At 34.4% G+C, this 16,620-nt stretch overlaps 1 long non-coding RNA gene across 1 annotated transcript; it reads right to left on the reverse strand.

Moving 5' to 3' along the window:
• Positions 1 to 215: 215 nt before the first annotated feature.
• LOC127736138 (uncharacterized) lies at positions 216 to 928 on the reverse strand. Its single transcript, XR_007998827.1, has 3 exons — positions 844 to 928; positions 515 to 733; positions 216 to 294 (listed from the first exon to the last, which is right to left on the reverse strand). It is a non-coding gene; the product is annotated as an uncharacterized LOC127736138 (long non-coding RNA).
• Between the last annotated feature and the right edge of the window lie 15,692 nt (positions 929 to 16,620).

The following is a 16,620-nucleotide window of genomic DNA, read 5'->3' on the forward strand; positions in this document are numbered from 1 at the left end:
CCCGAAAATAGTAAGTCAGAGAATAAAACTATCAAAGTTATTACATATCTTCAAACAAATTTGTTTTCATGTGTGTCCTGAATTAGAAACGAAAATAAAAGATTTTTTAAAGAAGGCAAATGAACTTCGATCTGATCTATATAAAAATATAAGACTTTACAACAAAAACAACAACTTCTAAAATAACGAAGTTGAAAAAGAATCTTATCCCGTTCGCCCAACACCACATCAACAATCACCTTTCAAAGAGAGTTGGACCCCGACCTTCCCCAACACCACAATATCCACGATCACCTCTCAAAGAGAGTTGGCTCCCGACCCTCCCCAACACCACAATATCCACGATCACCTCTCAAAGAGAGTTGGACCCCGACCTTCCCCAACACCACAATATCCACGATCACCTCTCAAAGAGAGTTGGACCCCGACCTTCCCCAACACCACAATATCCACGATCACCTCTCAAAGAGAGTTGGACCCCGACCTTCCCCAACACCACAATATCCATGATCACCTCTCAAAGAGAGTTGGACCCCGACCTTCCCCAACACCACAATATCCACGATCACCTCTCAAAGAGAGTTGGACCCCGACCTTCCCCAACACCACAATATCCACGATCACCTCTCAAAGAGAGTTGGACCCCGACCTTCCCAACACCACAATATCCATGATAACCTCTCAAAGAGAGTTGGACCCCGACCTTCCCCAACACCACAATATCCACGATCACCTCTCAAAGATAGTTGGACCCCGACCTTCCCCAACACCACAATATCCACGATCACCTCTCAAAGAGAGTTGGACCCCGACCTTCCCCAACACCACACTATCGACGATCACCTCTCAAAGAGAGTTGGACCCCGACCTTCCCCAACACCACAATATCCACGATCACCTCTCAAAGAGAGTTGGACCCCGACCTTCCCCAACATCACAATATCCATGATCATCTTTCAAAGGGAGTTAAATTACTGACTGTTCCACACCATATCCAAAACCATCTCTCCATTACCAATTTTAACTGCCACGATTTACTGACGAAGTAATTAAAACGCTATACCTTGAAGTTTTATTATAGACGTCTATATTGGAAATTTTCTATTTTGATATTAATAAAAAAAAAACGTCACAATGGCTACAACGTAAGCGTTATAGAAAGTGGAGACCATATCAAAAAGAAATTATAAAGTACAAAAGCTAATTTCATCTGCTGAACATGGTTCAATACAATTAATTCAAAACATGTAGACAGATAGGAAGGAACTGTTAATATGTTTAAAGGAAACAAAAATGAAGAAAAAAATCACATAATGTATTGTAATTGTCTTTGATAATAATTTACTCATCCTTAACTTTCCAAACTGCAAGCCTTTGTGATTAATAAAGATAAGTCTTTTAATGGTCCAAATTTGATCATTTTCTTCAGAACACTATTAAATGCATAAAAATATTTAAAATTTCCAACTTTTTTTAATTATGAAGCTTGAATTTCAAATCTGATTTTCAAATTTCGAATTTTTACATTTAACTTTAGATAATTCAGATAAGCCAAAAAAGGTTCAAAAACAGTCTTTGTTATTTTGGTATGATAAGATTCCTTTGTCCACTACAAGAGATTTTTCAAAGAAAACAATATTACTGTCACATAAACTATCCAGTCATGGTTTTATGTTGCCTAACTACTATCATAGATATATATAAATCAAATAAAATCAAATCATGTATTGGTATAAAATCCAAATATTGGATTTTTACCAAGACATAAATAACATGCAAGTGACATCATTTACAAACATGTAAATTCGAAGTTAACAAATCATATATTTAGATATTTTGGAGGAGATGATACTTTTGCAAATTTGAAAATAAAAGTACATACTGATTGATACATTATTCTTAGATACATGATTTCTTTTGTTAGTTGTTATTGGCTTTGAACTACCTGTCAGTAACTGCGAGTACTCTCAGATCTGTACTTTGGCCTTTTTGTTGTTAGGGATGTATAGATACCCTGCCACGTCCGTTCTGTGTTTTTGTTAAAAAAAATTCTGCTTTGTATCGATATGATGAGATAAGCAATTTTAAACTGATTTTTATAGGTGCTGTAACACCACTGTTCCAGGTTAAGGAAAGGGTTGGGAGCTCACAAACACGATTACCCCCGCCACATTTTTGTGTGCCTGTCATAAGTCAGGAGCCTGTATTTCAGTGGTTGTCGTTGGTTTTTGTCTGTCATATTCATTTTTCGAAAATTGTTTTGTTATAAACTAGGCTGTTAGATTTCTTCATGTCGGGGCTTTCTATAGCCGACCATACGGTATGGGTTTTTCTCATTGTTGAAGGCCGCACGGTTGCCTATTATTGCTTACACACATCTTCTTCATTTGAACTTGGGTGGATAGTTGTCTCATTGGCAATCATACCACATCTCCTTATTTTTTATAATATTCTTGATGTATGCTATAAAATATAACCAAACAAATATATATGTTATAAAAATAATCACAAATTTGAATATGAAAATTCTAGTTGTTCTTGTCAGCTAGGTTATTTCTTAGTACATATAAATCATTCACCCCTTTAAAAACAACTTAAGTTATGTTATACTCGTTAAATATATAAATGTAAACTTTTCCTCGTCAGACATTTTGTTGAAAGATTTGACTATACATTCTACTCATTGGAAAAGTGTTTGCCTATGTTTTTCTGAAAGGAGTAGGTCCAGTAAGACCCCCTTTTGACCCCAAAATATAGCATTTTTACAAATTTGTTAAAATGTAAACTCTTAGCTACTTATTGGAAAGTAGAATACTTTTGCTACATAAATATTGGCTGTTTTTGACAAGACAATGCACATGCATCAGGTACTAGCATCATTAATTCCTGCAAAATTACTGAAATCTTCACAATTTTAACATTTGTGCTATTTTTAGACGGTTTTTGTCTACAATGGAAGTGGCCGCACTTGTGTTCAGTCTTAATATTTAAATATATGTTGTACTTGATGATATTACATAACATATATAAAGGTTGAAACTGAACACGAATGCGGCCACTTTCATTTTAGACAAAAATCATCTGAAAAGTGACGTTTTGTGGCATATTTGATAGATTTTTCATATTTAAGGTGGCTCACCCCAATAATGACCCCCGGTAGAATTTTTTTATTTTCACATATTTTGTAGATTTTTTTATGCTGAATCCAAAAATGCAAAGAAAAAAGGGGATCACCAGGCTCGTTTTCCCCTCAAATGGAAGCGAAATGTGCGATTTTGACCCTATTTCCAAACTTTTCCACCCTTTCAACAATAACGACTACATCAAATTCAAAGACTTTTAGAACCATGTCAGTATGATTATTATGTGAAAAAAACAATTAAATTTTAAATGTAAACGTTCCCCTTGGTTGTTTTGGACTTAAAAATCCTTTTATTTTCAGATTTATGTCTAAATTTGGCATTTTCTAATTTCAGTTTAAGGTCAAAAATATTGGTTAAATGGATTTTTCGTAAAATTTCCCCGGTAGATTTTTTTTAAAAACGGATATGTCAAAGGTATGAACTTTTCGAGCATTTTAAGGTAAAATAAAATGGGGGTCACCAGGCTTTTAAAAAAGTTACGAGCTTTTGTTTAACCCCTCTACCCCATAAGGTCTGATTTCAATGCACTCCATTAATTACTTTCTTGTGAATTTTTTATTGATGTCTTTGATAAAATAATGTTTGTAATTATATCAATGGACGATAGCTGAATATAAATGTGATTAACATTTTACTGTTTGTTATAAAAAGCGATTTTTTTATTATTTTGGTGAAATACGGTAAATTAGTCTGGCGCGAGTTGTTTCCCTCTAATTTGGCGCCGTAATCGGACAACAGAGATTTCAGGGTCGCCATTGCCGAGCAGCATACTGCACTGATAAATACGACCATGCACATGAATAACAGACATCGTGGCGGATAGACAACGATGAAGATAGAGTCATTACGTAAGAAAACATAGATTTTAATTTATTAGACGGCCAAATATTATCAGTATCACGTAAAATACAAAGTGGGGGGTTATCTCAAAATACTCGCTACGTAGAAAATCACTGCGGCTGAAACCTTGCATTGGCTAAATTTCTGTTCTGTGTACAATCGTTATGGTTGGTATCTTATTTATGTGTTTATTTGACCCTTAACTGGCAAGTTGTGAACATGTATAGCCTGTTTTGAAAAATATCCGTGTCAAACAGTCAAAGAGGAGGGGGTGGTCATTTTCAGCATCAATAATGTCCTTTAGCTTTTATGCGCTACCGTTAGCGTCAAATGAGTCTTGATTTTATATCGTCATTCGTAAAATCTAATTTCGTAGCCACGTTAGAGTCAAATTAATGGAGTAAAATATTTATCGTTAACGTCTAATGACTAGTAATGTGGGGTACCCCATAACTTCCCTCGGAAAGGGGTCCATGATTCCTAGTCCAAATAATTATGACGTCTAGAAAGGCTATTATTTTTTTTTTCTTTGACGCCTTACTGATGTAAGGCGTCAAAGCAAAAATTTAAAATAGCCTTCCAAGACCTCATAATTATTTGGAGTTCATGATTCCCACTCCCTATCCCCAACTCCCATTTCCCTTCCCTTTTACTCTAAAATTTTCTACCCTACTACTTCCATCCCCCTTGCTCCCAGACAAAAAAATGGCAAAATATATTTCCCAGATTATTCATCCCCCCTCTTTTCGAATTCTTGTCCTTATTAATTCACCCAAAATCATGTTCGTTCCAATTCAGATTCATCCCTTTTACATTCACACCCCACACCTTCGAAATTCGCACCCTCAGTCTGTTTGTACCCTTCCTACGTAGGGCTTATCTTGTTTACCAAATAACACATACATTTGAGTTGAAAAATTCATTATTGTTTTGTGCTTAGTATTTTTAAATACAAAATTTGTGTATCCCATATTTCAAACAGGTTACAAGACACCTCAGCATAATTTGGTTGACAAGGAGTACAAATGTAGGTCAGCTGCATTTCAGAATTTTTAGGCAGAGTAATAACTTTACAGCATGCCCTGAGAAGTCTGTATTCAACATATATATAAAAACAAAATCACTATTTGTCTGTCTGTACGTACGTCCCAAAATTGGTTTCCGTTCTCTAACTTCATTTTGCCTCAACCAAATATTATGAAACTTAAGTCTTATACACAATGCTTATTATCAACAAACACAGATCAAGTTTGAATTTTTTTTGGTGGTGTCACTTTTACTGTTTTAGAGTTATGCCCCTTTACAAATGGAAAAATTGCTAAATTTTTTGTTTCCGTTCTCTAACTTTAGTTTGCCTCATCCAAATGTTATGAAACTTATACACATTACTTATTACAACAAAACTCAGATCAAGTAAAAATTTGGGTAGTGTCACTCATACCGTTCTTTAGTTATGTTCCTTTATAACTTTATATGTATTAAAGCGGGGGCATCATCTGTGTCCCATGGACACATTCCCCATTTATTTAAAATATGAACTACATTATGCTTTTAAATGTCAAACATGGTTGATTTTCTTACAGAATTACTCTGACATTTAATTTCAGGCTTCATGTACATGTATGTAAGAGGAAGGAGTGATTTGTTGTGAAAGATCCTGGAATGTTCAACTTTACTTGGAAACTGTTGGCAAAGAACTGATAGAATTTACACAAGAAGCCAGTATCATCTTGTCATTAGAAGCCAAGATCAACAATACTTGGAACTACATGTATAATCAAAGTACTGTCAGAATCCATATGAGAGAACCCAAGATCATCTACACTTGGTGTCTATATGCAATTTGTTGTCAGAATCCACTTAAGAAGCCAAGATCAACTATAATTTCGAACTATATGCTTTAGTACTGTCAAAATCCATTAAAAAATCCAAGATCAAAAGGACCTACTTTACCTATACCTGTCCCAATGATGAATACAGATTATTGAGTTAATAAAAAAACACTGAAGAAGAATATTGATATAAAAATAGTGAAAATATGTTAATCAGTTAATGATTGTACACATGTTCATGATGTATACATTTCAACAATTACTAGTATATTGTATATTGAAATTAACAATGCAAATAAATGTTTTATAAATTTGATCTCATAGACATTTTAGGAATAAAAATCAGAAATGTTTCAAAAAATGAATTTTAATAGAGCTGAATTAATTCTTTTTTTGCTGTCTGTAGTGAATGTTGCTGCAAACACGATTCATGATATGCAAACTGCATTATATGCAGTTGTTTTTAATACAGAAGATAGCTATGAGATTTTTTAAATTTTGGAAAACATAATACCAAGTGGCAGTTCTGGTAAATGCACATGCCTTTGTCTCATCTTTTACCTCACCAACCCCTGACCTAAATGGCCACTTGGATTATTTTACATCATTTGGCATTTGTTTTCCATCCATATACTATTCAGTTTCTATTTCAAAAGTTATATTTTCTGGACAAAAGGAGATATAAAATACAGTTTTGTTCAATGAGACAGCAACCAAAAGAATTATATATTGTCTGGGAAAATTTGTGTCTCACTAACTGACAACATTTTCACCTACTGTAAATTCAGAAATTATTGCGTGCATTTATTATTGCGATTTTTCACAAATGGACTAAATTGCAAGTTTAATTATTGTGATTACAAAAAAATCTGCCTAAAGATCTATAATTCAGTTTTCAGAATGCAAGTTCTTATTATTGTGATATTCACCCTGTTGCATTATTTGCATTAATAAAAACCTCACAATAATTTCTAAATTTACAGCATCACAATGATCCAGATTAATATTGTTTTGTAAAATTAAATATGCACTCATTGATACAGATTGCAACAAAGATCTCAACCTCATTTCATGGATCAGTGATCAAAGGTAAAGCTACCTGATTAGGGTTGTTTATCAGATACTGTAAGCAATAGGTCATTTGTCAATGTCATGTTTTTTTGTGTTCGTATATTGGTATGACGTTGGCGTCGTCGTCCGAAGACACATTGATTTTTGCACTCTAACTTTAGTTTTTAAAAGTGAATGGATCTCTATGAAATTTTACCATAAGGTTCAATACCACCAAAGGAAGGTTGGGATTGATTTTGGGGGTTATGGTACCAACAGTTAAGGAATTAGGGGTCAAAAATAAGCATTTTTGTAACTTCCAGACATAACTTGTGTGTTAGTGTATGGATCTCTCTGACATTTTACCACAAGGTTCCATATCACAAAGGGAATGCTGGGATTGATTTTGGGGGTAATTGCCTCCAAATTTTAGGAAATAGGGGCCAAAAAATTCAAATCATATACTAGTAACCAATTCTAAGTTCTTTGACTACAGATAGGGTAACAGAACCCCAGCGGCACCCTCTATCAATTAAGTATTGAAGTAACTCCCCCCCCCCCCCTCCCGAGTCCTATATACAAGGTATACGAGGTATTTATACATCCAGCTGTATGAACACCATGTCAAAGCAAGGGATTATCTGTCAGATTAGGGAAGTCATATTTCTATACCCATGTTAACCCTACGATATGAAAATAAGGAGATGTGGTATGATTGCCAATGAGACAACTATCCACCAAAGTTCAAATTTTAATTAGATTAAAGTAAACATTAAAAAAAAATATTTCATCTCCATATTATCATCATAGGCCGATAATTACCTTTCTTTGCAGCTAGCAGGTGGGTCAAACTAGTATTCACATATCATTAAAAAGTTGTCATACATATTTTTTGCCGCAATGAAACACTCCACTTTATTTTTTTTAAATCAAGAACTTTCCTTAGCTTCCCTTTTGAAAAAAACGCATGCCAAAAAGTAAGACAGAAGTTAAAGTTTGCCAATATCACCGACTAATATAGCGTCCCTGTGTACTGGGCGGACTTTTAAAATTACAATCCCAACTTTTCCTGAACCTAGTTAGTAGTATAGATTTTGTTTATATATAACTGGTAGTGTTTGGAACTGCCCGGTAGACTGCGGGTGTGTGTCCTAGGCAAAATCCCGACTTGGTCAAACCAAATATTTTGCGCTTCTCCGCAAAGCATGCGGTATTGAGGTATAATAGCATAGACCGATATATAAAGTCGGAATACTAGTAAGGTCCCGGTTACTATTGACCAATTTTCATCTACATGATCAAAGGTGGAAAACTGCAAATTATTGAAGTGTCGGGTTTTTTTTCTGCGCAAAACAAATAATCAATTTAGTGAAATTTGTTGCTCGAGTTCCGTTAGTCTATTATAATAACTCATTCTTATTCAATTATTTTAGTTATTACGCTGATATTTCCCCTTTTTTTTAATGCGAAGTATGTTGGCATATTGATAGATACAAACGAAAATAGAAAATTAACAAATAGCAAAATAAGTAAAAGGAAAATATCATAAATAGAAAAAATTGGCCCCGAGGTCTCATGTTATAGGACTAGAGTTCAAAAAATCATAGAATCATGATACGAGAAAATTTGTTAGATATTTTCGTGCCCATTATTTGATAAAGTATATAAATCTTTGAATAAAAATGTTATGTGTGACTGTCAAGTATTTAGTCTTTGTTTGAAAATTGTAATGTCCAAAATTTTTTTTGGGAAAATAAAAAATACTTAACTATTATCAAAATTTTGCAGTGTTAAAATATTTCACATACTCCGGAATTGTTATGTTCAAAAAATTTTGGCAAATAAAAAAATACGTAACTATTATCAAAATTTTTCAGTGGGAAAATATTTCACATACTCCGGAATAAGATCCTACCAATACTTGGAAATGAAGATATTTCAAGTATTGAATAAAAATGTTATGTGTGACTGTCAAGTATTAAAGAGATTTATGACAGTAACAAAATGTTATAATACGCCAAACGGATAAAACGGTTAAAAGCTCATTAGAGCTTATGTTGACTCTGTTTGTATACTTTGCCGACTCTAGATAAACCTTATTTATTATTATTTATTTATTTATCATTTATAGCGTGCAGATGAACCCCGATGCCTTTATACTATAGCATACTATATGGGTTTTACTTGTTTTTGAAAGCCGTAAGGTGACATGCAGTTGTTTACATCGCTATCCTTTGTTTACGGTTAAACGTTGCGTCATTGGCAAACTATTTTCATATATATACAAATACATCTAAAAGACATCTTTTGATATATTCAACCAGTATTTAAATGAAAATAGGGTGCGAACGGATCCAAGGGGCGAACGTGTAGGGTGAGAATGTGTTTTTGGAGCGAACGCACCAGATACCGTCGTACATGTCAATATTTATATTTTATTTTTTTTAATGTTATGCTTTAATATATCATGTATAATTCTGTCCTTTTTATGTGAAAAATGAACAAACCACTCTGTAGTTCTGACCGTACGTATTTCTTGTTTTGTAGAACGTTTTGTATGGTTTGTTGACATCGGGAAAGGGTGCTTTCATATACGCCCGCGTTCCAATGTCGTCAAAACTATTTTTGAGAAAACCCCTCAAAGCGACCGTTTCCAAGGCGCTCGTCGTTAGAAACATGCGTTAAAATATGCGCACTGTTAAAGGGCCGAGCTACCTTAAGCTTGAATTTGAGCGTCTTTAATGACCAAATCAGTTCAAATCTTTTACAAAAAACTAATTGAATCTACTCAAGTACACACTTAAGTGTTTAAAAGTGTCAGAAATCATTAATCAGATGTACTTCAAATTTTAGGCCAAAATTAACCCTTACCGGACCTTCTCCTTTGACATTTTAAAACAAAATGAAATTCATCTTCAACCTCCTTTTTACAGAGGGGACATACTATTTTTTTCAAGGTACAATTTACGGTGTCTATACTTTTCAAAATTTTAATTACTACAACTTAATCTTAATTTAATAACATTAGTTTCATGTTCATGTATCGGTCTATATCTATCCGTAGAGTAGCCAGTGCGTATTCATATTTTTGGCTTTCCAAACCTTTGCTCATTCTAGATACATTTTTTTCGAGTAAATAGATGTTCAACAACAACAAAATGTGAATCGTAATCTATCCCAGGATATGTATGTGTATTACGTTGTATAAATGTTATTGACTTATACAACATATACAAGTCAAATTATTGATAATTATCTATCTACTTGAAGTTTTTTTCTTTTTTTTTTTCTTCTTTACATTCTATCAAAGTTATTCTTTCCCTCAGTACTGTTCTTTTGTACTTTTTTAATTCTATATTATGATAATCTCATGTTGCCCCTTGTTGGCCTATAATTTGGCATAAAGTATATTCCAATTCATCATACGTTTTTAACACGGTTAATTCGATATCGATGTTTTGGTGATTCAGAGTTTAACATCTTAAAGATACTTCTATGAGTCTTTTTATTACTAATGTGTTGATTCATCATTGGGAACAGCGCATATCCTAGATATCTTATTTTAATCATACGCATAATGATTGTTAGCAGAAGAGTAATAACTCCTGCTGGATTTCGGTAGATTAACGTCCAATACTGGTTGTCTTTCTTTCTAGGTAAGATTTTTAGGTTATATTACATTAATTTCATATATTTGGCTTCTTTAACTTTTGGTCACATGTGCACTTGGTGAATGTAAGTCAGGACAAACGTGTTCGAACACTGCTGTTGGGTACGTGTATATTTGCGTCCATTCGTTTTTCATTTTGGTTTTTCAGAAATCAAAAACGAAAAATGAAAACACTCTCGTTTTTTGTTTTTTGTTTTTGATATTTCAAAATGAAAAACGAATGGACGCAAATATACACGGACCCTGTTGGTATTACACGTTCATTATATGCAAATATTTTATAAGGTAGTTCTTAAATGGAATAACATCCTAAACGGACTCTTCAGCAATGCTCGAGGCCAAAATAATTGAAAACAAACATTGAAGAGCTGATAAAACCAAAAAGACAAAAAGTTATGGCAAATCAGGACAATGAATGTGAGGACGATAAGTTATAAATTTAAAATGAATTCGAAATTTGATAACAGCAAATTTGAATAAAACTTATCCGTATTTTCATGCCAGTTCCAAAGTACCAGTGGGCTGTTAATACCAACGGGAGACTAACAGTCCACCAGCAGAGGTATCGACCCAATTTTAATTATTAAAACATTTAAGTAATTCATATGACATGGTTTTACTTATTTACATTTCTTTCGTTTCATTTTTTGGCTGTTCAATCCTTACCTTGTCCTGAAAAAAATGTTTTCATTTCAAACTTAAACGTCCTCTTTTCCTCGATTGTGATATCATCGAATGAGACATACCACCGAATTTGTACATACATACATATAATGAGCAACATAGCGGGAGCCACAAGTCGAACAGGTTCTGTTTACTCTTCCGGAGTACATGAGATTGCCCCCAGTTTTTGGTGGAGTCCGTAATGCTCAGTAGCACAATGAATTAATGGTTTATAAGTTTTGCAATGCCTTAGGGTTAGAAAGACACATTTACTTATCAGGTACTGCAGAAATATTTATCACCAGTAAATCGAATTTTAACAGGAGTACACAACGTTGGCAATAACTGTTTACCCTTAATTCCTCAGTGACTGAAATCACACCTATAGTTGTTAGTGAATTACGTGTTGCTTAATTTTTAGTTTTCTTAGTAGTGTTTTATGTTCTATTGTTTATCTGTACACCTTTTTTCCTTTGGTGTTTTATGTCTTTTAGCGACATGATTTTTAATTGACAACTTGATCTCATTACCTGATTTGCAATAAGTTTCCGTCATCATATCCGTGATAGTTTGACATTTGTGAATTTTATACTTTCGCAATTGCACTTTTGTATAAATCTCCTTGAGTAGCGTTTATGATATATTGCCCATATTTTAATGATAGTTTTAAAAAGTGCAAAAGAGGCAAATCAACCCCCAAAAAAGTTGTACTGACGATGACATCTTAGTAATATGGAAAGAATAAAAGGCTGTGAAGTATTCATGTGCATCATAACTGATCGCTGACTTGGTGAAACTTTGGAAATAAGAAGGACAGCATCTTGATTCTTGAGAAAGTACCCGAGGGTCGAATAAGAAGAGTAACATATACCAAAGAACGTTGAAGGATTTAAACAATGAAGCTTGAAACACTACAACACCATAACATAAATATACACCCAAGAAGTTATAAAAAACAATTCAAGAGTAGTTGATTTTGATTTTTCTCCATCATTTTAGTGTAAGTACCATTTAAGATAGTTGAGAATAAACGATACCCGCTATGTCTACCGCCCACATACCGAAAAAAATCTATCAATAGTTTTCAAACTACTTCTTTATTATATATGGTTGAACTGTTTCGTCGTCTGTTAAAGTGAGCTGAGGCACAGAGACAAATATAGTGACTCTTCAGTAGAATAACTTTATTGTAATGTCACCCTCCATGCACATATGATAAAGTTCTACCTTGAACAATTGGTTATTGTTATTAAAAAGGAATATGGAACCTTAGTTTTAGTACAAATATTAATTCATCAACTGGAAAGTTATAGTAAATGTGGATCCTTCAAATCATTTTAATCCCGAAGTACAGTCTACTTAACGGATGGTATCTTCGAGGACGTAAAGTCTACCAGCAGAACCGATCGATTGGTTGTGGAATAACCGTTTTGTACTGATTTTAGTGTTAGATAACACCAATTATGAAAATCATCTAAAACTACTTTTGAGTAATACATAAAAAACAGGAATTACCAAAAAAACAAATTTGACAATAAAACAGACCACACAAAACACCAACAACCGACTCCTTCGAGTAAATAGATGTTCAACAACAACAAAAACACTTTTTAAAATAGGTACAGGCATTAAACATGATGGGGTTAAACCTCCCCTGTCCCCTGTACCTATACATATGTGAAGGTAACCGTAAACCAGGCATTATAAATCTGTACAATTAAGCTACCATTTGGATGACTACTAACTTGAACAAGAAAATGGAAGACGGCATATTACTTGGAGACAAGGTCAACATGTGCTTGCTACTATACAGGCAGCTAGCAAAGATATCCACAGTCATAACTTGCATATTGTCGCCCAAGAAAACAAACTAAATTAGAAACAACATTCCTTACAGGTTTGATTAAGTCTCCTCATACATTTAATTGAAACTGGTAGTATTTATGAGACGACAGTAAGTATTCAAAACGTCAAACCTTAATGAATAAGTTAGTATATCACGCCTGCTGTTAAAGGATGTATGATCTCTCGCGAGAATTTACAATGTTTAAATTATATTTACGACATTACTATAAAAGTGAAGGTGAGAAATAATGTCCAAGATACAAATTTTTCAAAAGCAAAATGCATTTAACGAGTGTTATATGTTTTGAAATCATCCAAAGGTCTGGGTTATTTGTAACCCTATAAAAGTAAAGTTTGTATTAAAAGCAGGTTTATTCTCCTTTTAATCGGCTCTATAAGGTCATATCATAACAACCATACAATTTGTGGAATCTACACGCCAAATTGGTGAGGGCTAGAGAAACAAAGCAATTATAGCATGGGAACGTTTGTGGAATCTACAAACCAAATGATGAGGGCTAGAGAAACAAAGCAATTATAACATGGGGAAGTTTCTGGAATCTACATGCCAAATGAAGAGTACTAGAGAAACAAAGCAATTATAACATGGGGAAGTTTCTGGAATCTACATGCCAAATGATGAGGGCTATAGAGACATCGCAGTTCTAACATGGGGAAGTTTGTGAAATCTACTAGCCAAAGAGGGACGAAAGATTCCAGAGGGACAGTCAAACTTATAGATCGAAAACAAACTGACAACGCCATGGCCAAAAATAAAAAGACAAACAGACAAATAATAGTACAGATGACACAACATAGAAAACCAAAGACTAAGCAACACGAACTAGAAAACTGGGGGTGATCTCAGGTGCTCCGGAAGGGTAAGCAGATCCTGCTCCACATGTGGCACCCGTCGTGTTGCTTATGTTATTACAAATCCAGTAAATAGTCTAATTCGGTAAGTCGAGTCACATTCGTGAAAAGGGAGGGTATTGTAGTTACGACATAAGGAACATATCCGATATCGTCTGTGAAACGGTTATTCCATAACGGTCAACCAACTCGTGATGGCGTCCGTAAAATTTACGAAGGGATGACTTCAACTTCACCATTTGGAACTCTTGGTTTAATAGCTTCCTTGTGAGCAGCAATCCTCTATCAAGGAAATCATGATAGGAAACACAAGCCCGGGAATATCGTATCAATTGGGAGATATATACTCCGTATGCAGGCGCTGCTGGAATGTTGCTACATAGAAATGGAAAGTTCACAATTGGGAAGCTGAAATCATCTCTTTTGTCGTAAAGTTTTGTTTTCAACCGACCCTCATTGTCAATTTCTAGATGTAAGTCAAGACATGAGGCAGACTTAACTGTATCTATAGTATCCTTTATCTCTAGTTCGATGGGATAGATTCGTTCAACATAGTCACCAAATTTTGTATTATTTAGTGAGAGAACATCATCTATATAGCGGAACGTAGAGTTAAGGGATATTGCTAACTTCTTATCTTTCTTCCTAAGAAGTTCCTGTATGAAGTCAGCCTCATAATAATAATAAAGAAACAAGTCGGCAAGAAGAGGGGTACAATTTGTTCCCATTGGAATTCCGACAGTCTGTTAAAAAACACGTCCTCCAAACGTAACAAATATGTTGTCAATCAAGAAATCAAGCATCTTGATAATGTCAGTTTCAGAGAATTTTTTGTTTGAATCAGAGTGATTCTTTACAAAGTAGGATTTAACCCTCCCCAAGACAAGATACTTAATGATGAGGGCTAGAGAAATATCATAATTCTAACATGAAAATTTTTTGAAATCTACACGCCAAATGAATAGGGCTAGAAAAACGTCTCAATTCTAACATTGGAAAGTTTCTGGAATCTTCACGGGAAATGGTGAGGGCTAGAGAAACATCGCAATTCTAACATGGGAAAGTTTGTGGAATCTACACGCCAAATGATGAGGGCTATAGAGACATCGCAATTCTAACATGGGAAAGTTTGTGGAATCTACACGCCAAATGGTGAGGACTAGAGAAACATCGTAATTCTAACATGGGGAAGTTTGTGGAATCTGCACGCCAAATGATGAAGGCTGGAGAAACATCGCAATTCTAACATGGAAAAGTTTGTGAAATTGTTCTTTTGGCAATATATTTCAGTACCAATACATCTAAGTGTCTCGTAAATAGTCTAAGACATAACAAAGTTTATATATTGAAGTTCCTATATACAATCATATACTTATTAATGGAAAAATTTGAACTGAAAATTATCCGTTCGGATGACAGTTCTAACTTTTGGACTTCAATTCCACACAATTTTAAACAAATGGTCCTTTCAAAAATCTAAATGCAAATTTCAAATGTTGAAATATTCGAAACACGATTGTTTTACAACACCAGGTATAAAATGCCTTTGCCGTATTTGACTCAACTTTTCTAAATTTTCGTTTTTTTCTTAATAATCTTCAACTTTATATTTGATTTTGCTTTACAATGGTTTTAATTCGAGAGCCACTGATGAGTCTAATGTAGCCTGCGATCTTTGATAATTTTTTTTTGGTAGCGGTAACTCATTTAAGCCTTCTCTTCTAATGAACAAGTTAGATATGCTAGATATACTGGAAAAAAGAGGCGAAAGATACCAAAGGTTACTGGAAAAAAGAGGCGAAAGATACCAAAGGTTACTGGAAAAGAGAGGCGAAAGATACCAAAAGTTACTGGAAAAGAGAGGCGAAAGATACCAAAGGGATATTGAAACTCATAAGTCGAAAACTGACAATGCCTTGGCGGTAAATAACAGATTAAAAACACACAACATAGAAAACTTAAGATTGAGCAACGCGAACCCCAACAAAAACCGGGGGTGATCTAATGTGCTCCGAAAGTGTAAGAAGATCCTGCTCCACTAGTGGCACCCGTCGTGTTGTTCATGTAAGTGTATTCTGGTGATGAGAAGATGATGAGATTGTGATTACGACAACAGGAACATATATGTCATCATCTTTGAAATAGATGTTCCATAACGGTCAACCAACTCTTGATCGCGTCCGTAAAATTTTCAAAAGGATAATTTCACTTTCACCACTTCGAACTCTTAGTTTAATAGCTTGCTTGTTAGCAGACTTGTTCCTGTAATGTTATAAATAACAGTTTACAGCACAGATCCATGTTTTATCGATTGCTTTTATGTTTTGATGGTACACCAATGTCCCAGGTTAGGGAAGGTTTGGGCGCTCACGGACATTCTTTGTGTGTCTGTCTTTAGTCTGGAGCCTGTGGTTCAGTGATTGTCTTTTTTTTTTTTGGGGGGGGGGGGGGGGGGTATGTTGTTTCTAGCATAAATGATTCTCTCTTTTGAATTATTTCACATTTTGTCATCACGTAGCCTCGTCCTTTTGGCTCTGGTGGATGTTTGACTCATTAGCAACCACATCCCCTTATTTTCATACTAACTGCATCTGTGGTATCCTTTATTTCAAGTTGAAAGGAGTATGCATGTGGGATCAACGTAATCACCAAACTTTTGAATTATTTGGTTGAATAATATCATCTTTATAAAGGAGCGTTAAGT

This window comes from Mytilus californianus, unplaced genomic scaffold (genome assembly GCF_021869535.1).
Source record: "Mytilus californianus isolate M0D057914Y unplaced genomic scaffold, xbMytCali1.0.p SCAF_1, whole genome shotgun sequence".
NCBI classification, from domain to species: domain Eukaryota; kingdom Metazoa; phylum Mollusca; class Bivalvia; order Mytilida; family Mytilidae; genus Mytilus; species Mytilus californianus.